Genomic DNA, 10,805 nt, shown 5'->3' on the forward strand with positions numbered 1-10,805 from the left:
GCTGCTGCCAGAGATGTCTAACAGCGGCTCTCATAGTGAAAACAGGAACGCTGGGCAGAGTGAGCAATCCTGTATATGTGAGAGACAGGAAAGATAGCTGTCAGCTGAATGATTGGACAGCTGTCTATAGTGTATGGGGGCTTTAGTCAATTTCTTTTGTTCAGCTGACAGACATTCAGACAGTTGCACTTTTAGACCAGAACACTGACCTTATGTTTTAGTATCAAGCATCATAAATTAAAGATTACATTTACATGACGACATCACCAGAACCACCGTCCGTACAGAAATACATCACCAGAACCTCAGTACAATAATGCATCAGCAGAACCTCCTTCACTACAATAATACATCACCAGAACCTCCTTCAGTGCAGTAAAATGTCACTAGAACCTCAGTCAGTGCTGTTGAGTCACCCACCAGGGCAGCGGGGTACTCGGCACAGGGTCCGGTGGCTGCGACCCGGTCCGTGGCCCTGGGACTCACTGTAAAAGGGGAACGGTCTTTAAAGGGAATTGTGATAAAGTCTGTTGTGACACCACCTGTGGGGGTCGGTCAATAGGGGGACCGACACTGCTTTAAAGGGGTCCACTGGGGGATGTTGTTGCAGCAATGATGATGAGGCTTCCCCAGGGCTCCCAAGGTGTATGACGATGATGGTGTATGCTGGTCAATGAGTAAAGGATACAGCGTTGCAGTCTTTACCTGGTTTACTGAAGATGTAACAGGCCTCAGTCCAGGGTACCAGCAACAGGTACATTAGGTGTCCAGGAAGCCCAGAAACAACTGAAATCCCCTTTGCAAGTCTGGTTGGGAGCCTTCCACTTTGCGCTCGCTGTAAGTCCCTTGCTTCCTGAAGTGTCCTAACAAGGTCCTGGTTCTTTCCCCCAGCCTGGAACAGGTACCTGTATGGTAGGCAGCTTGAGCCGTTCCTTCTGGGGTCTCTGCACGGTGACTCCAGGCTCCAGAATGCTGCTGTACCACTTGCTGTACCGCAGGCTTAATTTGGGCAATATACGTTTATTTCTGTGCCCTCCGGTTCTGCTATGGGGCTTGCAGCTCCCCACAGCTTTGGGCTCCCGATACCTGGTCTCTGCGCTCTGTCTCCTCGGAGGCCTACTCGCAGCCTCCTTGAGCCCTATTCTCTCCTCTGTGCTCCTTTCCTATCACTCGTCTGCACCAGACTGAACTGCACTCACTGGTCCCTCTGGACCAACTGTCTCTTCTGGTCTCTCTGGACCGACTGTCTGACTCCTCCTCCAGACCAGGATGTTTATTCAAGGAAGCTGCCCTAAAAACGGGTTTTGAGCTCCCCCTCTTGGCCTGGATTCAGAAGGTGTTGTGTGTGTGTGGTTACCTGCCAAAGAGATCCCTCTTGTTTCCAGGCATAGCACTACCCTCCTGTCATGGTTCTCAATGGCAAGAGAACGTAGTAAAGCATACAAAAAGGACTAGCTCTTGGAAGATGGGAACTCGAGCTGACTGTGAGCTAAACCTACCGCACAAATAACAGTGGCCGGGTAGCGTGCCTACGTTTTATCCCTAGACGCCCAGCGCCAGCCGGAGAACTGACTGACCCTAGCAGAGGAAAATACAGACCTGGCTTACCTCTAGAGAAATTTTCCCCAAAAGGCAGACAGTAGCCCCCACATATATTGTCGGTGAGTTCAGAGGAAATTGACATACGAAGTATGAAGATAGGTTTAGCAAATTGAGGTCCGCTTACTAGATAGTAGGAAGACAGAAAAGGGAACTTCACAGTCAGCTGAAAACCCTTTCAAAACACCATCCTGGAATTACTTTAAGACTCTAATATCAACTCATGACACCAGAGTGGCAATTCCAGCTCACAAGAGCTTCCAGCCTCAGAAATAAACAATCACAGAGAACTGGAACAAAAATGCAAAACAAACTTAGGACTACAAGTCCAACTTAGCTGATAGTAGTCTAGGAGCAGGAACATGCAACAGAAAGGCTTCTGGTAACATTGTTGGCCGGCATAGAAATGACTGAGGAGCAAGGCTAAATAGACAACTCCCACATCCTGATGGAAACAGGTGAACAGAGGCGATGAAGCACACAAGTTCAGTACCACCAGTGACCACCGGGGGAGCCCAGAAACCAAATTCACAACAGTACCCCCCCCTCAAGGAGGGGGCACCGAACCCTCACCAGAACCACCAGGGCGATCAGGATGAGCCCTATGAAAGGCACGGACCAAATCGGAGGCATGAACATCAGAGGCTGTCACCCAAGAATTATCCTCCTGACCGTAGCCCTTCCACTTAACCAGATACTGAAGTCTCCGTCTGGAAACACGGGAGTCCAAGATCTTCTCGACAACGTACTCCAACTCACCCTCAACCAACACCGGAGCAGGAGGCTCAACGGAAGGCACAACCGGTACCTCATACCTGCGCAACAATGACCGATGGAAGACATTATGAATAGAAAAAGATGCAGGGAGGTCCAAACGAAAGGACACAGGGTTAAGAATCTCCAATATCTTGTACGGGCCGATGAACCGAGGCTTAAACTTAGGAGAAGAAACCTTCATAGGGACAAAACGAGAAGACAACCACACCAAGTCCCCAACACAAAGACGAGGACCAACACAACGACGGTGGTTGGCAAAATGCTGAGTCTTCTCCTGGGACAACTTCAAATTGTCCACCACATGCCCCCAAATCTGATGCAACCTCTCCACCACAGCATCCACTCCAGGACAATCCGAAGACTCCACCTGACCGGAAGAGAAACAAGGATGAAACCCCGAATTACAGAAGAAAGGAGAAACCAAGGTGGCAGAACTAGCCCGATTATTGAGGGCAAACTCCGCCAAGGGCAAAAAGGCAACCCAATCATCCTGATCCGCAGACACAAAACACCTCAAATAAGTCTCCAAGGTCTGATTAGTTCGCTCGGTCTGGCCATTAGTCTGAGGATGGAAAGCAGACGAAAAAGACAAATCAATGCCCATCCTAGCACAGAACGCTCGCCAAAATCTAGACACGAATTGGGTTCCCCTGTCAGACACGATATTCTCCGGAATACCATGCAAGCGAACCACATTTTGAAAAAACAGAGGAACCAACTCGGATGAGGAAGGCAATTTAGGCAAGGGAACCAAATGGACCATCTTAGAGAAACGGTCACACACCACCCAGATGACAGACATCTTCTGAGAAACAGGGAGATCAGAAATAAAATCCATGGAGATGTGAGTCCAAGGCCTCTTCGGAATAGGCAAAGATAACAACAATCCACTAGCCCGAGAACAACAAGGCTTGGCCCGAGCACAAACATCACAAGACTGCACAAAACCTCGCACATCTCGCGACAGGGAAGGCCACCAGAAGGACCTAGCCACCAAATCCCTGGTACCAAAGATTCCAGGATGACCAGCTAACGCAGAAGAATGGACCTCCGATATGACTCTACTGGTCCAATCATCAGGAACAAACATTCTACCAGGCGGGCAACGATCAGGTCTATCCGCCTGAAACTCCTGCAAGACCCGACGCAAGTCTGGGGAAACAGCAGATAATATCACTCCATCCTTAAGGATACCTGTAGGTTCAGAATTACCAGGGGAATCAGGCTCAAAACTCCTAGAAAGGGCATCCGCCTTCACATTTTTAGAACCCGGTAGGTAAGAAACCACAAAATTAAACCGAGAGAAAAATAACGACCAGCGCGCCTGTCTAGGATTCAGGCACCTGGCAGACTCAAGATAAATCAAATTCTTGTGGTCAGTCAATACCACCACCTGATGTCTTGCACCCTCAAGCCAATGACGCCACTCCTCAAAAGCCCACTTCATAGCCAAGAGCTCCCGATTACCAATATCATAATTTCGCTCAGCGGGCGAAAATTTACGAGAAAAGAACGCGCAAGGTCTCATCACGGAGCAGTCGGAACTTTTCTGCGACAAAACCGCCCCAGCTCCGATTTCTGAAGCGTCGACCTCAACCTGAAAAGGAAGAGTAACATCAGGCTGACGCAATACAGGGGCGGAAGAAAAGCGGCGCTTAAGCTCCCGAAAGGCCTCCACAGCAGCAGGGGACCAATCAGCAACATCAGCACCCTTCTTAGTCAAATCAGTCAACGGTTTAGCAACATCAGAAAAACCAGTTATAAATCGACGATAAAAATTAGCAAAGCCCAAAAACTTCTGAAGGCTCTTAAGAGAAGAGGGCTGCGTCCAATCACAAATAGCCTGAACCTTGACAGGGTCCATCTCAATGGAAGAGGGGGAAAAAATGTACCCCAAAAACGAAATCTTTTGAACCCCAAAAACGCACTTAGAACCCTTTACACACAAGGAATTAGAGCGCAAAACCTGAAAAACCCTCCTGACCTGTTGGACATGAGAGTCCCAGTCGTCCGAAAAAATCAAAATATCATCCAGATACACAATCATAAATGTATCCAAATATTCACGGAAAATGTCATGCATAAAAGACTGAAAGACTGAAGGGGCATTTGAAAGACCAAAAGGCATTACTAAATACTCAAAATGGCCCTCAGGCGTATTAAATGCGGTTTTCCACTCATCCCCCTGCTTAATTCGCACTAAATTATACGCCCCACGAAGATCAATCTTAGAGAACCACTTGGCCCCCTTTATTCGAGCAAACAAATCAGTAAGCAGTGGCAAAGGATACTGATATTTAACCGTGATTTTATTCAAAAGCCGATAATCAATACACGGCCTCAAAGAGCCATCTTTTTTAGATACAAAGAAAAAACCGGCTCCTAAGGGAGATGACGAAGGACGAATATGTCCCTTTTCCAAGGACTCCTTAATATATTCCCGCATAGCAGCGTGTTCAGGCACAGATAGATTAAATAAACGACCCTTTGGAAACTTACTGCCCGGAATCAGATCTATTGTACAATCGCAATCTCTGTGCGGAGGTAGTGAACCAAGTTTAGGCTCCTCAAAAACGTCACGATAATCAGATAAAAATTCCGGAATCTCAGAGGGAATAGATGACGAAATGGAAACCAAAGGTACGTCCCCATGAGTCCCCTGACATCCCCAGCTTAACACAGACATAGCTTTCCAGTCGAGGACTGGGTTATGAGATTGCAGCCATGGCAATCCAAGCACCAACACATCATGTAGATTATACAACACAAGGAAGCGAATAATCTCCTGGTGATCCGGATTAATACGCATAGTTACTTGTGTCCAGTATTGTGGTTTATTACTAGCCAATGGCGTGGAGTCAATACCCTTCAGAGGTATAGGAACTTCCAGAGGCTCTAAATTAAACCCACAGCGTTTGGCAAAGGACCAATCCATAAGACTCAAAGCGGCGCCAGAGTCGACATAGGCGTCCGCGGTAATAGACGATAAAGAGCAAATCAGGGTCACAGATAGAATAAACTTGGACTGTAAAGTACCAATTGAAACAGACTTATCAACCTTCTTAGTACGTCTAGAGCATGCCGATACAACATGAGTTGAATCGCCACAATAGAAGCATAACCCATTTTTTCGCCTAAAATTCTGTCGTTCGCTTCTGGACAGAATTCTATCACATTGCATAATCTCTGGCGCCCTCTCAGTAGACACCGCCAAATGGTGCACAGGTTTGCGCTCCCGCAAACGCCGATCAATCTGAATAGCCATTGTCATGGACTCATTCAGACCTGCAGGCACAGGGAACCCCACCATAACATCTTTAATGGCATCAGAGAGACCCTCTCTGAAATTTGCCGCCAGGGCGCACTTATTCCACTGAGTAAGCACAGACCACTTACGAAATTTTTGGCAGTATATTTCAGCCTCATCTTGCCCTTGAGACAGGGCCATCAAGGCTTTTTCAGCCTGAATCTCTAAATGAGGTTCCTCATAAAGCAACCCCAAAGCCAGGAAAAACGCATCCACACTGAGCAACGCAGGATCCCCTGGTGCCAAAGCAAATGCCCAATCCTGAGGGTCGCCCCGGAGCAAGGATATTACAATCCTGACCTGCTGTGCAGGATCTCCAGCGGAGCGAGATCTCAGAGACAAAAATAATTTACAATTATGTTTGAAATTCTGGAAGCGAGATCTATTCCCGGAGAAAAATTCAGGCAAAGGTACTCTAGGTTCAGATATAGGAGCATGAATTACAAAATCCTGTAAACTTTGAACCTTCATAGCGAGATTGTTCAGACCTGTAGCTAAACCCTGAGGATCCATTTTCATCAGGTGAAGTCAGAACCATTCAAGGATTAGAAGGAGAGAGAGACGAAGGCTGCAGTAAGCAGAGAAGCTAGTAAATCAACTAATGAGCAAACTCAGAGAAAAAAAAAAAAAATTCTCTGCAGACTTCTTTTCTCTCCTTTCTTCTGCCAATAATTTTAACCCTTGGCCGGCCAAACTGTCATGGTTCTCAATGGCAAGAGAACGTAGTAAAGCATACAAAAAGGACTAGCTCTTGGAAGATGGGAACTCGAGCTGACTGTGAGCTAAACCTACCGCACAAATAACAGTGGCCGGGTAGCGTGCCTACGTTTTATCCCTAGACGCCCAGCGCCAGCCGGAGAACTGACTGACCCTAGCAGAGGAAAATACAGACCTGGCTTACCTCTAGAGAAATTTTCCCCAAAAGGCAGACAGTAGCCCCCACATATATTGTCGGTGATTTCAGAGGAAATTGACATACGAAGTATGAAGATAGGTTTAGCAAATTGAGGTCCGCTTACTAGATAGTAGGAAGACAGAAAAGGGAACTTCACAGTCAGCTGAAAACCCTTTCAAAACACCATCCTGGAATTACTTTAAGACTCTAATATCAACTCATGACACCAGAGTGGCAATTCCAGCTCACAAGAGCTTCCAGCCTCAGAAATAAACAATCACAGAGAACTGGAACAAAAATGCAAAACAAACTTAGGACTACAAGTCCAACTTAGCTGATAGTAGTCTAGGAGCAGGAACATGCAACAGAAAGGCTTCTGGTAACATTGTTGGCCGGCATAGAAATGACTGAGGAGCAAGGCTAAATAGACAACTCCCACATCCTGATGGAAACAGGTGAACAGAGGCGATGAAGCACACAAGTTCAGTACCACCAGTGACCACCGGGGGAGCCCAGAAACCAAATTCACAACACCCTCCCCAAGAGGCAGCAATACTTTTATACCCGAATTCCTGGGGTGCCACACTATAAACATCACCAGAACCTCCGTCAGTGCAATAATACATCACCAAGAGCTCAGTCAGTGCAGTAATACATCACCAGAAGCTCCATCAGTGCAGTAATATATCCCCAGAACCTCCATCAGTGCAGTAAAACATCAGAACCGCCATATGTACATGAATACATTGACAAGTTTTGTACAGCAGTCAATTAAAGTGTCAGGTCAGCCCCAAATACAATTGTAAGCAGATATATAAAGTGTGAAAGTTATTCCTTATCCATGGAATAGGGAATTATTTTCAGATCATTGGGGGTCCAACTGCCATGGTTCACACTGATCCTGAGAACCGGGAATCTGAAGAGCCCCAGTTGAATGGAACAGAGGCATCCGTACTAGTGCTTCATTCATTCTAACGGGAACGCAAAAAATCAGCAAAGTGCTGCACTCGGTAATCTCCGACACTTCAATTTAGAATGAATGGAGCAGTAGTGTGGATGATCGACCTCTGCTCCAGTTTTCGGAAATGCTTGAAACAGCCCCTTTAAGGAGCAGTAAAGGGGTTTTCCGGCTTAAAACTGCCAATCTGCAGTCGCAATGTGACTGCAGAGTTGTGAATCCTCCCAGCACATGCACTGCTTGCTGTGAGGATTTTCCGGGGACAGTGCTGGGAACGGTGGTGGTCATGACCGTAAGTATGCGATATGCATACTTCACAATCTGACTAGATGGGCGTAGCCTCACTCAATTTACTTGCATAGTCGGATTGTAGCCGGAAGTATGCAAATCACTCACTTGCAGTCACATGACCACTCTGACACCAGAGAATCTTCACCTCAAGCAGTGCGTGATGTGAGGATTCACAAGTCAGCAGTCACATAGAGTGACTCCAGATTTGTGCTTTTAGAGGAAACAACCCCATTGACACTGCCGCCGATAATGGGAAACTGATTATCGATCTATCTAAACAGGCTGTCAATCACCCAATGCACGAGCAAACCTTTCATTCATTGGGTGAAATGAATTTTAAGATTACTGAAAGGAAATCTGTCACCTCAAAATGACAATTAGACTGCATAAAGATTTACATAGGGAACGTAGTTCCGACGAAAATAACACCAGGCATATACAGTTTTGCATAATATTTGAGGAAAAAGCAACATTTATTTAACATGCACATGAAGACACTTCTGTGCACCCTTGGCGTGGTCTAAGCCTTGGTGCACCGTTATGACCTAACATTGGAAAATTAAAGGGAACCTGTCACCAGGTTTGCCCCATATAAACTAAGGCCAGCACCTATATGCCTCTGTTACAGCATTCTGAAAGCTGTGTATATGTCCCCAATCCCCTATGCAAGGCACAAAAAAGGCATTTATTATACCCACATATGGCGCAGTCTGGTCCACTGGGCATCTCTGTTCTTGATCCAACACCTCTTCTCTTCTTACAGTCATCGTCCTCTGTCCCTGCTTCATGTGGATGACGTGTCCATATCATCATCACGGTGTCTTGCAATTGCACTTGCACTTATCTCTGCCATGCCGTGCCATGTACTGTAGTGTGCATGAGCCAGAAAAGGCAGAAAAGCGCTGATGACACATAGGTAAAGCCAGCACATGCACACTACCAAACTTTGCTCTGCCCTCGGTAGGGCAGAGGAAAATGTGCTTGTACAGGAGCGTGATGGGGTGACACTGAGTGGATGACATAGGATACGTCATCTGTTGTGAATTAGACTTTTTGGCTCCCTCTTGTGGTTACTAGTGATATGACTCTGGGATTGTCTTTCCTCAGTTTGGCACCCACCTGGGTCGTTAGTCCAGGGGTGTTGCTATTTAAACTTCCTGGATCCTTAGTCCAGTGCCTGGCATCGTTGTAATCAGATCCTTTCTGTTTGCTCCTGTCTGCTGGTCCTGGTTCGTGCAAAATTAAGCTAAGTCCTGCTTCTTTGTTTTTTGGTTATTTGCTTTGCTCTTATTTTTGTCCAGCTTGTACTAAATGTGATTCCTGACTTTGCTGGAAGCTCTAGGGGGCTGGTGTTCTCCCCCCGGGCCGTTAGACGGTTCGGGGGTTCTTGAATATCCAGCGTGGATATTTTGATAGGGTTTTTGCTGACCATATAAGTCATCTTACTATATTCTGCTATTAGCTAGTGGGCCTCTCTTTGCTAAATACCTAGCTCATTCTTACGTTTGTCTTTTCCTCTTACCTCACCGTTATTATTTGTTGGGGGCTTGTATCCAACTTTTGGGGTCTTTTCTGTGGAAGCAAGAAAGGTCTTTCTTTTCCCTTCTAGGGTTAGTTAGTTCTCCGGCTGGCGCGAGACATCTAGAACCAACGTAGGCACGTTCCCCGGCTGCTGCTATTTGTGGTGCTAGGATTAGATATATGGTCAGCTCAGTTACCACTGCCCTATGAGCTGTTTTTTTGTGTTTGCAGACTTAGTAATTATTTCTGAGACCCTCTGCCATTGGGGTCATAACAGTCATCCACATGAAGAAAGGAAAGAGGAGGTTAACTATAAGAAGAGAGGAGGCGCAGGAGCAAGACCAGAGACGCCCATCAAACTGTGCTGTTTGCGGGTGTAATAAAAGCTAATTTTTGTGCCTTGCACAGGGGGTTGGGGACATGCAGACAGCATATCAGAATGCTGTAACAGAGGCTTGTAGGTGCTGGCTGTACTTTATATCGGAAAAACCTGGTGACAGGTTCCCGTATAAAGCCAGTCCATTGTCATGATAGTCATCCGTTGGTAAGAGTGAGCACACTCTAAGGCTGTAGTCACACTAGCTATTTTAAAATCTGTCCGATTTGATGCAGGAGAGTCGGACGAGTGTAATGCAAGTATCATGCGTTTTTTATGCAAGTAATATAATAATCTTTTATTTATATAGCGCCAACGTATTCCGTAGCGCTTTACAGTTTGCACACAATATCATTGCTGTCCCCGATGGGGCTCACAATCTAAATTCCTTATCAGCATGTCTTTAGAGTACAATCTGATTTTTCACACCTAGCATCCAATTTACATCGGACATGTTGAGGCTTGGAGTTCCAGAGGATGGGGGATATTCGGGAGAAATCTTGGAGGCGGTTGTGTGAGGAACGAATAAGTGTCGTGGAGAGTAGGAGGTCTTGGGAGAATCGAAGATTGCGTGAGGGAAGATATTGGGAGATTAGTTCAGAGATATAGGGAGGGGACAGGTTGTGGATGGCTTTGTAGATCAGTGTTAGTAGTTTGAACTGGATTCATTGGGGAATTGGGAGCCAGTGGAGGGATTTGCAGAGGGGAGAAGCAGGGGAGTAGCGAGGAGAGAGGTGGATTAGCCGGGCAGCAGAGTTGAGGACAGACTGGAGTGGAGCAAGAGAGTTTGGAGCAAGAGAGTTAGCGGGGAGGCCACAGAGGAGGGTGTTGCAGTAGTCGAGGTGGGAGATGATGAGGGCATGCACAAGAGTTTTAGTAGATTGAGGGCTGAGGAAGGGATGGATTCTAGCAATATTTTTGATTTGGAGGTGACAGGAGGTGGCAAGAGATTGGACGTGCGGTTTGAAGGACAGGGCAGAGTCGAGAGTTACTCCAAGGCAGTGGATTACAGGTGCGGGAGAGAACATGATGCCAAGGGTATAGATGGAAAAAAGTAGGGGCCCCAGGACAGAGCCTTGAG

The sequence above is a fragment of the Ranitomeya variabilis genome, chromosome 5 (genome assembly GCF_051348905.1).
Source record: "Ranitomeya variabilis isolate aRanVar5 chromosome 5, aRanVar5.hap1, whole genome shotgun sequence".
NCBI lineage: Eukaryota > Metazoa > Chordata > Amphibia > Anura > Dendrobatidae > Ranitomeya > Ranitomeya variabilis.